Source organism: Talpa occidentalis, unplaced genomic scaffold (assembly GCF_014898055.3).
Source record: "Talpa occidentalis isolate TD23 unplaced genomic scaffold, MPIMG_talOcc4v2.1 talOcc4.6, whole genome shotgun sequence".
In the NCBI taxonomy this organism is placed as follows: domain Eukaryota; kingdom Metazoa; phylum Chordata; class Mammalia; order Eulipotyphla; family Talpidae; genus Talpa; species Talpa occidentalis.
The window spans coordinates 54,344,798-54,364,381 of record NW_023604972.1 but is presented as its reverse complement, the minus strand read 5'-3'; the positions used below and the strand labels follow the sequence as shown (position 1 = coordinate 54,364,381).

Sequence of the window (19,584 nt, the reverse complement as noted above, 5' to 3'; positions counted from 1 at the left end):
AACAGGTAAGACAGGAGAGGTCTGCTGCGCCATGTGGGTAGCTCCCTCGCCCACCAGGCATCGAACTCGTGCTGCAGAGGCTGCGGAGACCTTCATGGTGCTGTGCTTGAAGCTGCGCCACCACTGAGGCCCTCCATGGAGACCACCATGGAGGCCCTCCATTTTTGTTTTTTAAGGTAAATCCAGATCATTTTCTAAAATGACTTCTCCAGTTCATATTCCCATCAGCAGGTTTATAGCATCCTTGCTAGCACTTGTTGTTGGAGTCTTTTTAATATGTCCCATTTTCTTTTTTTTAACCAAGATTTGACCATTTTATTGTTTTGTTTCAATTTTTCAATGAACAAACTTCAGTGGTTTTTATGCCTTTGAATTTCCAAACTTTCTAAAAGTTGATTTTGGTGGGTTTTTTTTTTTTTTTTTTGGTCTTTTTTTAAAAATTTTTTACATCCTTGTTCATTTTTAAACAATATTTGATTCCCCCACCCCCTCAGGTGTAGTCCCCATAGAGTTTCCTTCACCAATGCACCCATGCACCATCACCTCAGTCCCCTGTGCTCCTCCCTCCCTCCTCCTCCCCTGCAGTATGCCTTTGATTTATAATTGTCTGTTTTTGCTTTGTTGTGCTTTGTACTGTTATTATTTTTTACACTAATGTCTTATTTGGTTCCCCTATATTCCTGCGATAAGTGAAACAACGCGATATTTTTCTTTTTCCTTCTGGCTTATTTCATTGAGCATAATTCCTTCTAGTTCCATCCACATTGCTGGGAATGGCATGAGTTTATCTTTTTTGGTTGCTGAATAATATTCCATTGTGTATATGTGCCACATCCTCTTGATGCAGTCATCTATTTTTGGGCATTTGGGTTGTTTCCAGGTTTTGCCTATAGTAAATAGTGCTGCAATAAACATGGGTGTACAGGTGTTCCTTTGGATCAATGTTGTGTCCTTTGGGTAGATCCCTAGCAGTGGAATTGCGGGTCATATGGTAGCTCCATTTTAGTATACTGAGGAACCTCCAGACAGCTTTCCACAGTGGTTGAATATGTTCCATTTTCAAGGCCGTGAGATGGCATCTCATTGCGGTCTTTACCTGCATCTCCCTTTCTATGTGATGACGAATTTTTTCACACTATCTGTTGGCCTTCTGGATATCCTTTGGTGAATTGTCTGTTCAGATCTGCTGAAGATTTATTAATTGGGCTGTTTATTGTTAAATTGTTTAAAAAATTATGTATCTTGGATATTAACCTCTTTTTGGTTGTGTAATGTATAAATATCTTCTCCCGTCTAGTGCAATGTCTTTTTAATCTACTTATATTTTCCACTGCTGTGTAAAATCCTTGCAATTTGAAGTAATCCCAATTGTTACTTTTTGCTTTTATTTCCCTTGCCAAAGAGGTCTATTTTCCAAAGCCATCTTTTTGATGTCATAAAACATATCACCAATATTTTCATGTATATATTTTATTGTTGCAGATTTTACATCTATGGCTTTTATCCATTTTAAATTTATTCTTGTTCATGGAGTTGGAGAGTGATCAAATTCATTCCTTTACATTGGACCTTCCAATTTTCCCAGCACCATTTGTAGAAGAGATGATAGGCTGTGCTTTAGTGACAGCATTCAGTTGTTGTCTTGGTTTTGGCCCTGGGTGGAAGCAAGAGAGATGTTTGGAATATCACTGCCACAAACAGCAAATAATCACCTCTTTTATAAAGAGACACAGGTGCTGGGATCTGGCTCTACCATTGGTTTGGGATCCTCAAGCTTAAGCCAGTATTTATCATCCTGCTCTTCCCTCCTCTAGTTCTCTAGCAGTGCACCCACTACTGTCTTGCACAACAACTCTGTGCACCCCCTTCTCCAGCACGGTGCTGGGCCTCCAATGTCTCTGATGAGTGCCCCTGTGTCAAAAGTAGCAGGGGGGGTCTGTGCAGAAGTCACCCTCCCTCTCTGGTGTTGTACTGCCCCAATATCACTGTGAACACAGTTTAATTGCATTTTTTCCTTCACCTTGCTCTTGGACAGTTGCTCATGATATATGCGGTAGTTGTTCACTTATCTTCAGGGGTAATTGACCTTACTCTGCTGCAATTTAGTTGTGAATATGTGTAGGAGGGGGGCCTGGCATCGCCACTCTGCTGCCACCTTCCAGACTGCCCTTCCTCTCATGTATTCTTGCACTATGGCAATTCCCTTCCTTCATAGCAGTTTTCAGGTTGTAGTTTGCACAATCATCTCAGTGATTAATGAGTATCTGTCTCTTTCATTCAACTAGAAGCTTCATGAGGACAAAAATGGTCTTATTCTCCCTGATATGTCTCCAGCAGCAGCAGTGCCTGACATATAGTAGGCACTCCATAAGTATTTGTTAACTAACCGAAGCCTCCCAGTAATTAAAAGAAAGAAGCATGGGAAGTTAAAATATGTACAAAGTCAATAAGTAAAAGAAAACAAGTTTTCCTGAAAAAACACAGCTTTTCCTGCATTTTGTAACTTTGAGCAAGATTTTTCCCATGGGTCCATAAAACAGAACATTGTGTGAATTTGTGGACACCATCCTTATGTTGCTATAATAATAGATTGTAAGCAGCTGCTCCCTAAGGTATCCTTCAATATTGGCTGATAAAATCATACAAAATCACAAATTCAATACAAACCATTCTCTAGGGGACAAAACAAGGTGATCCAAAAACAGTTTTGTCAGGATTCTGGTTTATTGCAAATGTAAAATAATTAAGGCAGAAAGATTGCATATCCTCAGGTCCTCCTCCATAAATATTTCTTCCAGGGAGGATTATAGTATAATTGCCACACCACAGCAAGAGCTGAAGGTAACATTCTCGCAGAACACATAAAAGGCAAACCAACAATCATTCTCTGACAATCAGCTTGATTCTTCAGCTGACTTTTTGAGAATGCATTCAGCTAGAGCAAAAATGACTCATGGTTTATGAGCATCTGCACGAGATGACATTGGTCCATACTCCCCCCTTGTGGCCACTTGCAAGCTTGTGCACAGGACCACAGCAGGCAAATGAGACATCGAATTTTTTTTCTTTGTCAGGTAACCGTGGCATCACTCGTTTAGTCCTTCCAAAATGTCAGACCAATTATTTTTAATTGGCATGATATTTAACAGCATCATAAAACAAGGGTCAGGGCCTCCCTAATGGCGCAAGGGGTTAAGAAGCAACCTTTGAAGCTTTCCACAGCCACTGCAGCACAAGTTCGATCCCCGGGCAGGGAGCTACCTACACACATGGCGCAGCAGACCTCTCCTGACTCGCCTGCTGCTCCCCTCAGCAGTGTGTTTTGGTTAGTCTGCCTGTTCTGTTCCCCACCCTGTCCCTGGTGAATCTTCTCACCCTCCACACCTTTGGCCTGTACCTCAGTTCTTGTATGCATAAATAAATAAATCTTTTTAAAATAAATAAATAAAACAAGGGTCAGTAGACATTGTATTAAATCTTCAATGATCAAAGTTTAGAAATACTTTAAGAACTCAAATTTGAGCTAAAGTTTTTGGAGGGTTTTAAGCAAATGCATGAGAGACCTGGTCATTCCTTGCATATCACTCTTCCTATTTGCCTCCTCTCTTGATCCTCTTCAAGTAGCACACCAGTAGATTTGAAACTTTTGGAGACTGGAGGAGGGGTGATCTGGTGGATGAAACAATCAAGAGAGACACAAAGTCATTCAAAAAGTATTTGTTGAGTATTTGCCACTATAGGATATCAAGATTATGTAAAAAATAGTCCCTATCTTAAAATATTACCTAGTAGAGGGAAAAGGACATGTTTGCATAAAACTAGATTAAAAAAGAAAAGTAATAATGCCAAAGAAAAATACAAGTTAATATGTTATTCTAATATGACATTGAATAAAGTCTGAGATAGGAAGAGAAAGGATATGGTTGGTGTGCTGCTTTTGGTGACGATGTGGGAACATTGGAAATTTTCCAGGCTCTGTTTGGGGATGTAAAATAGTAGAACATCTATGGAAATCATTATGACCAGTCCCCCAAATTTTTAAAATAGAATTATCATATGATCCAACAACTTCAATTATGGATGTATATCCAAAAGAATTAAAAACAAGGTTTCGAAGAAATGTAGGCATGTCCATGTTTACAGCAATATTGTTACAATAACAGAAAGCATGGAAGCAACCCAAATGTCCATTAGTGAATGCATAGTAAGCAAAATGTGGTATATATTTCACAGAATACTATTCTGTTTTAACAAAAGTGGAACCTCTGACATACACTACAGCAGGGATGAACCTAGAGAATATTATGCTGAGTGAAACAAGTCCATCACAAAAGACAAATAATGTGTCATTCACATGAGGTGCTCAGAGTAGTCAGCAGCATAGAGGCAGAAAGTAAAATGGTAGTTATCAGGGCTTCAAGGGGTGGAAGGGAATGAAAAGTGTTACTGTTTTATAAAGTTTCAGTTTTATAAGATGAAAAGGGTTATGGAGACAGGTGGTGTTGATGGTTACACAATAGTATTATGAATTTAATATCACTAAATGTAAACATAAGAATCCTTAAAGTGGTAAATGTGATTTTTTTGTGCATTTTACCACAATAAAAAATATTTTTAAAACTGTTATTGAAGCTAAGCTATGGAAACAACCCAAATACCCAAAAACAGATGACTGGATCAAGAAGATGTGATATATATACACAATAGAATATTACTCAGCAATCAAAAAGATAAATTTATGCCATTTGCAGCAACATGGATGGAGCTGGAAGGGATCATGCTCAGCAAAATAAGCCAGAAAGAAAAAGAAAAATACTGAACGGTCTCACTCATAGCAGGAATTTAGAAAACCTAAATAAGGGACCAGGATAAAGACTAATTATAATAAAGTAAAAATCAAAACCAACAAGAAACTATAAACCAGAGACACACTACAGGTGGGGAAGGCAGGAGTAGGATCAAGACAAGGGGGGTGGGAATTGTATGGGGACCATAACCAAGATGAAAATGCATACATTGTGCAAACATGAAAAAATGATGTAAAAATATATATGCAATTAAAAAATGGAAAAAAAAACTGTTATTGAAGTTCAGGGAAAGAATAAATTTCTATCAGAGGTAGCAAAGAAGGCTTCTTGGAAATGAATCTTCTGAGTTGGACCTTGGCAGATAGGCAGGATTTAAGGATAAAGATTTCAGACAGGGAAGCTACCTTAGCAAAAGCATAGAGAGGGAACATTATAAAGCAAAGAAAACAGAGATGTTGGTATTTAGATAGGTGAATGGAAGATAATATATAAAGTGGCTGATAATTTTAAATGTCTAGCTCACAAGTATAGAATTGATTTGTTGGGCAAGGAGAAACTATTGAAAGCTTTTAAGCAGGAGAAGGACATGATATGAGTAACAATTCAAGAGAGTTGAGTTTTTTTAAGTACTGTTCAAGATGAATTATATTAGAGAGAGAGGAGGTATTTGAAACTGAAATCAAAAATTAGTTCTCAGTAGCCCAAACAACTGATAGACCTCTTATTTGGCCTAAATACTTGGCCAGTATTTAGTATTTATAATCACATAAATATTAGATTTTTAAATTTGCTTCAAAACAACAAATGATCTGGCAACACTAGGATTTCATTTCCTCATGACCGTAAGACTGGAAGAGTTGAATGGTAGCTGCAACCTTTAGATGGATCATGTGTTTTCTAGTTCCCACATTCCAAACTCCTTCCTGTCTTCCTGACACAGAAATCTTAGTCAGCAGCCAGTCATCATTGTCCAGAGTGTAAAACTTTCTTACTTCTGCTTTATTAATGCTTTATTAACTCTTTATCCCTTGAGGACAACTGCACTTGGGAAAATGAGTTCAGAGGGAGAAAACAGTTGGATGGGAAGTGACAGGGTTTCCATTAAGAATATAATTATGTGCAAAAATCATCAATAAAATATTAGCAAACTGAACCCAAAAATGCATAAAAAATATTAGACCCCATGACCAAGTGGGATTTATTCCAGAGACACAAAGATGGTTCCATTTAGGAAAATCAATTAATGTAATTCACCACATCAACAAAAAGAAAAATAAAAAAACATAAGATTATATCAATAGATGCCAAGAAAGGTCAACATGATGAAGACCCTTGAAAAACTTGGGCTAAAAGGAACAAAGCCTAACATAATAAAAGCCATGTATGACAACCCCACAGCTAATATCATTCTCAATGGTGAAAAACTAAAAACCTTTCCATTAAGATCTGGAATAAGACAAGGATGTCCACTTTCACCACTGCTTTTCAATAAAATAGTAAAAGTCCTAGTTAGATCAATTAGGCAAGAGAAAAACATAAAAGATATCCAAATAGGAAAAGAAGTAAAATGATCATCAAGATATGATAATGTATAGAGAGAATCCTAAAAAATTCCACAGAAAAACTAATTAAGACAATAAACCAGTTCAGTAAAGTAGTAGTTTACAAAATCAATACACAAAATCATAGCCTTCCTATATGCAAACAATCATTTTGAAGAGAAAGAAATTATGAAAACCATCCCATTTACAATTATACCAAAAAAACCCATTAAAAACCTAGGAATAAACCTAACAAAAGAAGTGAAAGAACTGTATATGAAGAATTAAAGAACATTGCTAAAAGAAAAATAAGGAGACACAAAGAAATGGAAAGAAAAAACCAAATAGCCAAAGCTCGCCTGACTGAAAAACAGAAGAACAGAGGTATTATACTCCCAGTTTTCCAACTAAACTACAAAGCCATAATAATAAAAGCAGCATACTACTGGGACAAAAACAGATATACAGATTAATGGAATCAAATGGAAAGCTGAGAAATAAAACTACATGTATATAGTCAACTTATATATGACAAAGGGTCAAAGAATATATATTGGAATATGGACTCTTCAATAAATGGTACTGGAAAAATTGGACTGCAACACGCAAAAGAATGAAACTAGACTACTGTCTCACAGCATATTCAAAAATCAGTTCAAAATGGATAACGACTTGGGTCTAAGACCTGAAACCACAAAATACATAGAAGAAAACATTGGCAAAACACTCCATGACATTAGCTTCAGAAACATCTTTGAGGACTACTCTTCAGAAGCAAGGAAAACAAAGGAGAATATAAACAGCTAATATTACAAACTAAAAAGCCTCTGTACAGCAAAAGAGACAGCAACCAAAGGAAAGAGGCACTCTTCTAAATGTGAGAAAATATTTGTACCCCATACATCTGATAAGGAACTGATATCGAAGGTCTGTAAAGAGCTTATACAACTCAACAAAAACAAAGCAAGCAACCTAATCAAAAAATGGGCAGAGGGCCTCCCTGGTGGCACAAGGGGTTAAGAGCAACCTATGAAGCTTCTGCAGCCACTGCAGCACGAATTCGATCCCCAGCCAGGGAGCAACCCACATGGCGCAGGAGACCTCTCCTGTCTCACTCGGTGCTCCCCTCAGCAGTGTGTTTCAGTCTGTCTGCCTGTTCTGTTCCCCACTCTGTCTCTGGTGAATCCTCTCACCCCCACACATCTGGCCTGTACCCCAGTTCTTGTAGGCATAAATAAAATCTTTAAAAATAAATGGGCAGAGAAGCTAAAAAGACACTTCTCCAAAGAAGAAATGCAAATGGCTCAACAGGCATTTGAAGAAATGTTCAGCATCACTAATTATCAGGGAAATGCAAATCAAAATCACTACAAGATAACACCTCACACTTGTGAGAATGACCCATAATTAAAAAAAAAAAAAAAAAAAAAGGCTGCCAAGGATGTGGGGAAAAACAAACCCTCTTACACTGTCAGTAGGAATGTAAACTGGTCCAGCCACTATGGAAAGCTGTGTGGAGGTTCCTCAAAAACTAAAAATGGGGACCTCTCCGGTGGCGCAGCAGTTGAGCGCTGGGTTGCAAAGCTGCCCTCAGCCTCTGCAGCGCCGGTTCGATCCCCGGCTGCTCCCCGGCCACCGAAGGAGGGTCCCACATGGCGCACAGACCTCTCCTGCCGCCCGCTGCTCCCCACAGCAGTGTGCTTTGGTCCTTCTGCCTGCTCTGCTCCCCGCTCTGGCTCTGGTGAATTCTCTCACCCTCCCGCGCTTCTGACTGTACCCAGTGCTTGTATAAATAAATAAATAAATCTTAAAAAAATAATAAATAAAGTAAAAAAACAAAAAAACTAAAAATGAATCGACCATATGACTCAGTCATTCCATTCTTAGGAATCTACCCCAAGGACACAAAAACATTAATCTGAAAGGAAACCTGCACTCCTATGTTTATTGTACACTATTTACAATAACCAAGATACGGAAACAACATAAATACCCCCAAAACAGATGAAGATGTGGAGAGGACAGAGAAGATGTGGTACAGATACACAATGGAATACTACTCCGCAATCAAATAAGATAAACTCAGGCCAGTTGCAGCAACATGGATGGAGCTGGAAGAGATTATGCTAAGAGAAGTGTCAGAAGGAAAAAGGTAAATATTGGATGGTTTCACTATATATAGAATATAAAGGAAACAAACATGGGGTTAGAAAAAAGACAAAATTTGCAAGCCGATCATAGATCCGAGGCATACAGCAGGGAAGGGGAGGAGAGAGCACAAGAGACTATGGTGATGGACCATGGGTGCTGTGGTTTTGGGAGAAATCAAATACTGTCCAAAAATTAACAACAATGTAAGAAAATAAATAAATAAGAAAGTGATCACAGGAATGAAGAAGAAGACAAGTATGAGATATTTTTCCTCCTATTTTTGTTGAATCTCATCTAACTATGAAATGAGAAGTGCTCACAAGACAGGAATATTTATAATTATGAAAAATATTGACTGCTTTTCAACAAGTTATACCTTGTCCCTTTATGAAAGTTTGTAAGGTAAGAAATGGTTCTATGAATATTAAATAGGGCTCACAGGAATACATGGATAACTTGCTTCCCCAACATAAATTATAATTACCAATTGATTATGCCACAGTAAATTGTGTATTTTGAAGTACGAGCTGTAGTCAGTCAATTGTTGAGACTTATTAGCCAATGGGCAAAACTGGTTTTTGGAAGGGATGAAACCCCCTGTTCTTTATATATTTATTTATATGTATGTATGTATATATATGTATGTATGTATGTATGTATGTATATTATATATGTTGATAGAGTATATAAACAGATATACAGTATACTTGACATGCAACACACAATGGAATATTACTCAGCATTCAAAAAAGATAAACACATGCAATTTGCAGCAACATGGATGAAGCTGGAAGGGATCATGCTCAGCAAAATAAGCCAGAAAAAAAAGAAAAATACCAAATGGTCTCACTCATAGCAGGAATCTAGAAAACTTAAATAAGGGATCAGGAAAAAGAATAACTACAAGAAAGAAAATATCAAAATCTACAACCAACTATGAACCAGAGACACTCTATGGGCGGGTGGGGGGTGGGGAAAGGAGGGCTTGGGGTCAAAATAAGGGGGTTGTAATTGTATGGGGAATATAAAAAATAAAATTTAAATAAAATGTGGGGAAAAAAATTGTTCAAGGGCCTCCCCTGGTGGCGCAGGCGGTTGAGTGCTGGGCTGTGAAGCTGCCTGGAGCCTCTGCAGTGCCAGTTCGATCCCCGGCCACCAGTGAGGGTTCCACATGGCACACAGACCTCTCCTGCCATGCCCGCTGCTCCCCTCAGCAGTGTATTTCATCTGTCTGCCTGTTCTGCTCCCTGCTCTGGCTCTGGTGAATTCTCTCACCCTCCCGTGCTTCTGACTATACCCAGTGTTTGTATAAATAAATAAATCTTAAAAAAAAAAATGTTCAAAATTCCCTTAGGAGAGTGAAAAGGAAATTTTCAGAAATAATAGACTAGAGAAAATGTTATTTTGCAAGTTGATATTGTCTCCATTCGAGTGGCCAGCCAGTCAATGCCATTATGGATGCCGAATAGCCCAATCTGGCTCTCTTCCCATTTACTAGAAATCCAGCCTCAGTACTAGCACCACCACTAGCACTCATGTGTGCAACCAGACCAGGCGAAAGCAACTGAAACAGCAACAAAAGTATGAATGTTCTTGCTCAAACCAAGAAGAAAACACAAGCACTGGAATAAATGTCCAAAATAGGCCTGTTTCATTACACAAGCAGTACTTCTTAGTCTAAAGCATCGTGTTTTGGGAACTTAACACTACAGCCAAAAAACATCACAGAGATTTGGAAGAGGGTGGGTTTTGGCTAATAACAACACAGTGACCTCATCCAGGAGAAGGTCCAGTTATAAACTTTAGTCTTGGTGAACTAGTCACATCCTGCAAGTCAAATACATAAATATATAAAGATGTCCAGCTGCCCTTTGTTTGGCCCAAACAATGTGTTAGATTGGGCTCTGTGTGACTGTTCCAAGGTGAGGTATGAATGAAAAGCTGCTATATAGCTATTGCACAGCAAGGCTCAATCCCCAGACTCAGTGAGGGTTATGGCTGAGAAAAGACAGACATAAGCCCTCAGGGATTGATGAGAGCAGCTGTTATGTTTTCAGAGCTTGACTAAAAAGATACTTCATCCCTCTCCCTGAAAGTCAGCCTCCCTCACAGAGTATGTTAGCAGTTTATGTGAAAAGAGGAGGCGTTCTAGTTCCCATTAGAGAAGGCTTCCTGATAATCACCAACACTGTTTTGGTTCCTGATGGATGTCTTATGTTATCATCATTGTTGTCATTATTATTATTAACTGAACCTTTGTCCAGTTAGGTATTGGACAAAGCACTATGCAAACATCTTCTCTTTTCCTTGCAATTACCCTGTGATGTAGGCGTCATTATCATCCCCATTTGACAGATGAGGACATGGAGACACAAAGAATTAAGTAACTTACCCAAGATCACACAGCCAGGAAGCATCAGAACTGTCAGTTAAATTCAGGTCTGTCTGGCCCATCAACTCTACTACATCTCCTCTGGGAAAGAGAAGGATTGGAACATGTACTCCATCTTCCCAGGGCTAGATTGGTGTAATCTAGATTGAAGGGTAGTAAAATTAGCAAGTGATTAGCAAGATCCTATCAGGACTTTCTGATATCCTTTGATAATCTGGCTCCTGACAGGGAGGTAGGCACAAAAGACTGAAGTTATAATAGGGCCTCCATGGTGGCACAGGGGTTAAAGACAGTGTTATCAAGCTATCAAGCTATCGCCAGTCACTGCAGTGCGAGTCCTATTTCCCGGCTGACCAGGGAGGTCACCCACATGGCACAGCAGACCCCTCCTGTCTCACCCGCTGCTCCCCTCAGCAGTGTATGTCAGTAGATCTGCCTGTTCTGCTCCCCACTCTGTCTCTGGTGAATCCTCTCACCCCCCCCCCACACCTTTGGCCTACACAATGTCTTATATACATAAATAAACAAATCTTAAAAAAAAATTAAAGCTCTAATAAATGATAGATATGAAAGTTCAGCTCCAAATATACTTCAATTTAGAATTTACCCATTCAGCATCAAAGCAGTAAATATAATTACATATAACTTTTTTGAGCTGGGATTCAAACACATGTAACCTTACATCTTAGTAATGGATTTGACAATTCAAGCTCATAGCCAAATGCCAGCATACTAGGTTCTTTTGAAATTTGTCAGTGGTGATAAAAATTTCTCAGAGAAATAAGAAAGAAAGGGAAGGAAAGGGGGGGAGGAGAAAGGATTTCTTGCTATTGTGAAGGACTTCAGGAATACAAAAAAGGGAACTGACCTCTCAACTACTAAATGAAAAAGCCTGCTCTTACACAGGTGCAAATTATTTTCATAAACTAGAACATATAAAAGAAGCTGTTACCTTTGATTAAACTGAGAATGATCTTCAGTAATTTCAGAAGAAAATATACAGATTAAAAATCTCTTGTTTCTTTCCTCAACCACTGTAGCTTCATTTATTTGATGTTCGACTCTACTCTTTAAACTCAGCCCTCCACCTCAACATTTGACTCAATCCTCATTTTCCTAATGCCTCAGAGATTTCTCATGTGTTCCCAGATTCCCAGTTATCACATGATGCCTCCTATTTTCTCTGGCCTTGATTCCTCTGGGAATACCCAGTGCCTGGCAGGCCCTGCTCTGCATAATTGACTGGGCCACCTTTCACCAACATTGGCCCCTTTCTATTGGGCTCCACTAGGTCTTGCTGACAACACTACTTGGAATTACTGCCACTGCCAGACATTGCCAACCTCACCAGGCCCTGTGCCCCACTGAACACTGTCAACTACCAATCAATATCATTGCCAGCAGCACCCCAAACATCAACATGATCTGTGCACTATTGCCCATGACTGGAGCCACTGAGATCCTGAGTAGCTCTGTGTGCTGTGGACACATCCATACAACAAAGCTTCTTGTGTTTTTCATTACACTGAGTCACATGGTTTGGAAAGCAGATCTGCTTATGACCCAGTTTTTCAAGAGACTTAATTAAATAATTTGTTCCATATGAACCCAGAATCCCCATTTCTAAAATGCATTTGAGTCCAATGAGGGCTGTTCTCGGGTCTAATATAAAGAAAATAAACTGTTCCACCACTTTGATGACTAATCTTGTCTGCCTGGCTTCCCTTAGAATGAATTTTTCCCAAGAAGTCCTTGGTTCCTCCTGGAGGGCCCAGCCCACTCATCCCTCTGGCACATCCAAATTTATTTAGTAAGCTCAAACTATACCCAGAGGACAAACAGCACAGTTTAATGGCAACTTGCAATTACAATTTTTGGAGTTCTATTAATGTTGGTATTGAAGAATAAAAACCAAGCTGTTACAAACCACTTGTCACAGTCTTACAGATTTTTTTTTTACTGACTTGGCCTTTAGTTCTTTCTGTTTCCTATTCACCTAAAGAATAGGAAACAGCAAATAGAAACCTGACTTTATAAGGATGCTATAAGAGTACACCATATGCTGCTTTACACAGTATCTCTTTTTCCTGAATTACATTTTTACATTATGAATTCTAATCATATCCTACTCTTTCCTTTGATCAAACAGAAGTTTAGAGTCAAATATTCAATCCACATTGTAATGGATGGAATTGTGCCCCGCCCCCCGCCCCGGCAAAATATATATTCAAATTTCAACACCTGGTACCTGTGAATAGGAACATTTGAAAGTAAGTTCTTTGCAGAAAGTAAGAAAGTAAGGTCTTTGTAATTAAGTCAAGATAAAGTCAGACTCGATGAGAGTAGGCCTTCGAGACAATGGCTGGTGTGCTTATAAAAAGAGAAAAGTACACTTAAGAGGTCCAGTGGAGACATAAAGAAAAAGAAGTTCATGTGAGGATAAAGGTAGAAATTGAAATGATACAGCTACAAGCTAAGGAATATCAAACACTGCTGGAAGCCACTAGAAGCTAGGGAGAGATAAGGAAGAATTTTGTCATGAAGTCTTCTTACATAGCATGTGCCTACTGGCATCATGATTTCAGACTTTGAGAAGATAAATTCCTGTTGCTTCAAGTCAACCAATTTTTGGTAAATTTTTATGGCAACTGTTGGAAATTAATAGACATTTTAGTACTGAAGATATATATTATACTTCAAATTCCTAATTCCCAAACTCCTAGAAATGTGGAAATGGCTTTGGCATTGGATAATGAGTAATGTTTGCAAGAATTTTAAGGTAGGCCTCCCCGGTGGCATAGCCAGTTGAACACAGTGCTGTGAAGCTGTCTGCAGCCTCTGCAGTGCGTGTTCGATTCCAGGCTGGCCAGGGAGATACCCACATGGTGCAGCAGACCTCTCCTGCTTGCCCGCTGTGCTCCTCAGCAGTGTTTTCTGTCCATCTGCCTGTTCTGCTCTCCGCTCTGTCTCTGGTGAATTCTCTCACCCTCCTACATCTATGGCCTGTACCCCAGTTCTTGTATAAATAAATCTGAAAAAAAAAAAAAAAAGAATTTTAAAGTACATGATGGGTTGTCCTCATGAACTGATTCACTATGACTGTTTTTGTTCAACTCACTGTAAAACAGCCAGCTAGAGATGAGATGTCAGAATGGTTTCTTCAGGGTGAGATGCCCACCATTCTCAGATTGCTGACCAGCAATTTAAATGAATATTCTTCTCATATATTCAATTCCTGTCTCTGCTTATTGGCATTCAATAATGACAGGAAGCAGGACCCTGCATTTCTGGTAAAATTGGACACTAAAGAAAAGGTGACCCTTCTTATAAAGTGGCAGGAACATTGCTGAATTATCTTCTATTTGGTATAAAGTAAGTGATGAAGTTGGATATTGAACTGAGAAGATTTTTAAACAAAGTGTGGAAGCCATGGCCTGATTTCCCCTTATAGTAAAATGTGAGGGAACTATATAAATGGAGAGAGAAATTAAGAAAAAAGGAATCAACACTTGATGGTTTGGAAAATTACTAGTCTACCCAGATAGCAAAAGATGAGAAAGCATGTTCTGGAAAGAATACCAAGGGTATATATAGTTGGATAACATTTTGCTATAGAAATTAGACATGTGAGCATGATCCAAGGATTTAATCAACCTTATTAACAGAAGCTAGAAATATAGATGGATTTATGCAGTAAGATTTGTGGAAGACACTCTTGTGTACTGTCTTGGACCTTCATGAATTTTCCAGGAGACCAACAAGGCTCTTGAGAATGGTATACCAGCAGAAATACTTCCACCCTGGGCTGAAATGAGGCAGGGTAAAATGAAGGTTGTCAGATTTCTTACATGGCTGCAAATATGCGTTATCCTTCAAGAAGAAGGTAACTCTTCTATGTACTGTGCTTCCCCCAAATTCATATTCAGAAGTATCAGAATTCTACTGCAATTAGGGTCTTTAAAGTAATTAAGGTAAAATGAGGTTATACATTGTGGATCCTAGTCTAATGACTGGTGTCCTTTAAGAGGCTATTGGGACATCATTACACACAAAGGAAAGACAGTGTGTTGACTCATGGAGAAGACAGTTATCATCTGCAAACCAAGGAAAGGCCTCAAGATAACCAACCCTGTTAATACATTGCTATTGGATTTCTAGCCTCCAGAACTGTGAGAAAATAAATTCTTGTTGCTTAAACTACCCTGTCTATGGTATTTTATTATAGTCTCAAAAAGTAATATAATTGTGAAGGTGGTTCAGGGGTTGGTGGGACCTCAAAGGATAGAGCCTCTGGAACAGAGTGAAGAACATCAAGCCTCAGAGGATAATTCTCAGAGCTTGAAGTCTCATACAATATACCCTTCTGAGTTTTGAACTTGCTTCGAATAAGTGACCCCTTTATTCCTTCAATATTCTCCTTTTCAGAATGTAAATGCCTATTCTATGCCTATCCAAAGACTGTGTTTTGGAAAAAGATAACTTGTTTTCTAGTTTCCCACACCCAAAAATGAATAGGAATTTTGACACAGAATGGATCATACCAATAGTTTCTGTGCCTGATTTATATTATTTAGATGATGAACTTTGAAACTGTTGAATCGATGACATTTAGATGAGATTTGGGACCAAGCATTGAGGCTAGAATGGGTTAACATATTTGCAATGGGTTAAGAAAAATGGAATGAGGTAAATGTATTTTACATGTGGGGAAGAGATAAATTTGGGGGAGACCAGAGATTAAACTGTGGTGGGTTGACTAGTGTCCCCCAAATAAGATATGTTCAAGACTCAATGCCTGGTAATTTCGAATGTGCCTTATTTGGAAATAAAATTTCTGCAGATGTAATCAAGTTAATATAAGATCATGTTGGATTAGGGCACAACCTAAACCCAATGACCAGCATTCTTACAAGAAAAGGCTCACAGAGATTCAGAGGAGACAGGTTGGGCAAGAAGGTCATTTGAAGATGGATGCAGAGATTGATGCAATGCCAGGACAAGCCAAGGTGCGCTGTGGATTTCTGGGGCCACAAGGAGCAAGAAAAGGATTCTCCCCTAAAACCTGCTTATGTGGGCCTCCCTGGTGGCACAAGGGGTTAAGCACAGCAATGTGAAGCTATCCGCAGCCTCTACAACATGAGTTCAATTCCCGGTCACATGGCGCAGCAGACCTCTTCTGTCTCGCCCACTGCTCCCCTCAGCAGTGGATTTCGTCAGTGTGCCTGTTCTGTTGTTCCCCACTCCATCTCTGATGAATCCTCTCACCCCCCACACCTCTGGCCTGTACCCCAGCTCTTGTATGCATAAATAAATAAATCTTAAAAAAAAAAGAAGAAGAAGAAAAAGAGGGAGAGACACCAGGGGTGCAGGAGCACAGAGAAGACTAGAGAGAACGCAGTGAGAAGATCATCTGCAAGTCAAGGAGAAAACAAATTTGTGTATCTTGATCTTGGAATTTTAGTCTAAGAATGTAAGAAAGTAAATTTCTGTTGGGTAAGCCATCCAGTCTGTGGTAATTTGCTACAGTAGCAATAGCAAATTAACATGTGGTATAAGCAAAGAAGAGGCCAGGTCCTTGCCAAGATAATTAGACACTCTTTTTTCACTGCAAATTTCCCTTCATCTGTAGTCACTTCCTACTGGGGCTCACCACTGCATCAGAATCAACCTCCTCCTGACAATGGATGCATGAGTCATCTCTTAGACTCCAAGTAGGCAGAATATTTCTTTCATATCATTGCCCAGAGTATACCAAGAATATTTGCTAGATGCTTGGAGATTGGTTAATTGTTCTCTAGCCCTTCACCTGAGTCAGGGGCTCTCAAGCCCCATAGAATGCCTAAGTAGGAGAAGTTACAGCTGGACTTCAGGAACTTGCCCACATTTTCATCAGAGTCTCAGAGGGAATCCCAAACTAAAAGATGTTTAAAAATACTTCCACTTTGATGTTGGCTTTTGTTAGACCCTTCTAACCAGTACTTGTGGGTCAATTCATGCGTAGTAACAAAATAGCCTCTTTATTTGCCAAAGTGCTCCCATCACACTTAAACTTTGGATTCTTTTTTTAATTTGATCTACAGCTCCATCTGTTACATGTTTTTTGTATGTTTATTGTCCTCAGCTTCATAAGTATAAACCATTTTTAAAATGACAGTTTCAGAAACAGTGAGTTTGGATGTTTGCCAATGAACAGTCTCAGAATAAAGCCGTACGTTAAAATATTTTAGATTCCTTTTAACTTGAAACACTTTTTTCCCCTTTGATCTAGTATAAGAAATATAAACGATCTTTTTAATAATGCCATAGATTAAAAAGACCTAGAGAAAATATCCAGTATTACTGAGTGTCAAAATTCTCAAGCTTTGCCATCTACAGATGAAGTAAGTGTTCACATGTAAGTGCTGAATTCAGTTTACTCTAATTTTTGTTTACTCCATTCTAATTCAGTTTACTCCATTTTTTGAATATCAGCATAGGTTTCTATAATAACTTTTATTTTAGTCAAATGTAGAAACATAAAATGTTAAATGTTAATTTCAGTATTAGGACGTAAAATGTTAATTTCAGTATTAGAAAAAATATTTTGTTGGTCAAATCACTTTTCCTCTAGCTAAAACTTTGTCAACATACTCATTAAATTGACAAAATATCTGAAGTCAGTCTTATAAAGCTAACTCAAATGAAAAAGGAATGCTTGTTAGAACACATTAACATTTTGGGTTTCCAAGAAAATCTTTTTTTACTAACCCTGATAAAAACTTTAGAAATTCTTGCCCTATTTATCCTGCAGTGGTCTACCGAGCCCAAAGATCTCAGGAGCTGTTAGAGAATCAGGACGTGTGTCTCACACATCTCAGATAACCATGTGTCTTTGCACACAGAGACAGAGGCAAGGCAAAGTCAAAGATAGCACACGCCTTTGATCGTGCATCTCAGGAGACTGCTCACACTTTAGACCTTGGCTAAGGAAAACATCTCATTGTCTGGGGCAAAGGATGTCACGTCATCTCATCCTGTGCCTGGAAAGGCGATTTGGAACAAGTACTCCTGATTCTAGAGATGTGAGACAGCTCCCAGCTGCACCGTGACTTGTTTTCGGTTCCCAGGCAAAGTGCCCAGTTTCCTCTGCTCCCAAATTTCCCCAACTGCAAAATAGAGATAATTCTCATTACCTTTCTCTTGGTATTCTAAAGAATAAATAGGGAAAATGCTTTTAACATGTTTGGAGAAAATAGTCTAAGGGCATATTTCCCTAGAACTGTAGGTGGGCTTTTTGTTCATTTTTGTGATTGTTGATTTTGTGGCTCACTTGCTTTGGACCTGCTTTGGCATAAATGTAGAAATGTGAATTAAATTATATCAAAACCATTCCTCTAATGTTAATGGAGTATTTCCAGCACACAAAGCACTGTGCCAGGCACATGGATAATATGGGTGGGGAGAGTATCTCCCTACCCTCTAGGAGTTGACAGCTTGTCAGAACCAGGTATTAGAGCCTAGAGGTGGAGAATCAGAAGCAATACTGTTTGCCAAGGTAGCTGGGTTGGAATCCTACTCTGCAAATTTCAAGCTAAAGACTCCAGAAGAATCCCTCAGCTTTACTGAGCTTTCATCTCCTCATTTGCCACCACAGTAACTAACATTTCTTGAGTATATGCTGCGTGGCTGACAGTGTTCTAGCATTTGCATTGACTTACTGAAAACTCAGAACAACTCTAAAACTCAGAACAAATACCTGAGATGGGCACCATCATCAAACCCGTATTTAGATCCTCAGTAGAGTAGGTCCTTGGTGCTTTGACGGGTTATATAACCTGCACCAGGTCAGAGAGTTAGGGAGGGGTGAAGCCAGGCTGCAAACGCAAGCTGTGCAGCAGACAACTGCTATATTATGCCACTTTCAAATGAGAAATGCTAATACTTACCTCATCTAGACTTGCGAAGATCAACTGAAATAATGCATAGAAACTGTTAACACAGCGTCTGGCACATAATAAATGTGCAATAAATGCAGAAGTAGCAGTAGAAGAGATTAGACACTTATATAAATAATCAGGATGCCAAGACAAATATAAATACCTACCTCCAGTTTACTTCACTGGAAAATACAATCCTTGTTGTAGACCAATCATTGTATGGGGGTTCCAGAGGGGAACTGCGTGGGGGCTACAACAGTCTATGAACCACTACCTGTCTTAATCTGCGTACAAATGATCTGATATAAAAGGATGATACTTCCCATATCTGTAAATTTTTGAAGGTCATTCAGAGAACGACTAAAGTACCCTGCTCTTATTAACATTCAGACTGTATTCATGAGAACAGTTCCCAGTTAAGCAATGTAAAAGTGCATCTGCGGCAATGCATCTTCTCCCTTGCCTTAACATGCACCCCCACCAGCAATTTCCTTAAGGAACAAACAGCAGCATGAAATTTCTTTTCAACATCTTAAAATTAAAAAAAAAAAAAAAAAAAAAAAAGGATCCTGCTTGTAAAACCTTTTAGAGTTGTTTGAAAAAGGAAAAAAAAAAAATGCATGAAGAGCCAAGTGCTTATATTCAGGCCAAGTTATGAGGCTCCGAGAACAAGAGCTTGAGGGAAGGATTGTTAACCCCATCTGATCCAGCAGCATCAGTTCCCTCCCAGTGGGTTAGCGCTGCCTGTAAGCTTCTAGAGCCCTCGGAGGAGAGGG

At 39.0% G+C, this 19,584-nt stretch overlaps 1 long non-coding RNA gene across 1 annotated transcript; it reads right to left on the bottom strand.

The window, feature by feature from the left end:
• Positions 1 to 1,473: 1,473 nt before the first annotated feature.
• LOC119260619 (uncharacterized) lies at positions 1,474 to 19,542 on the bottom strand. The gene is made up of 4 exons (XR_005128768.2): positions 18,976 to 19,542; positions 10,893 to 11,032; positions 3,564 to 3,669; positions 1,474 to 1,654 (listed from the first exon to the last, which is right to left on the bottom strand). It is a non-coding gene; the product is annotated as an uncharacterized LOC119260619 (long non-coding RNA).
• Positions 19,543 to 19,584: the final 42 nt, after the last annotated feature.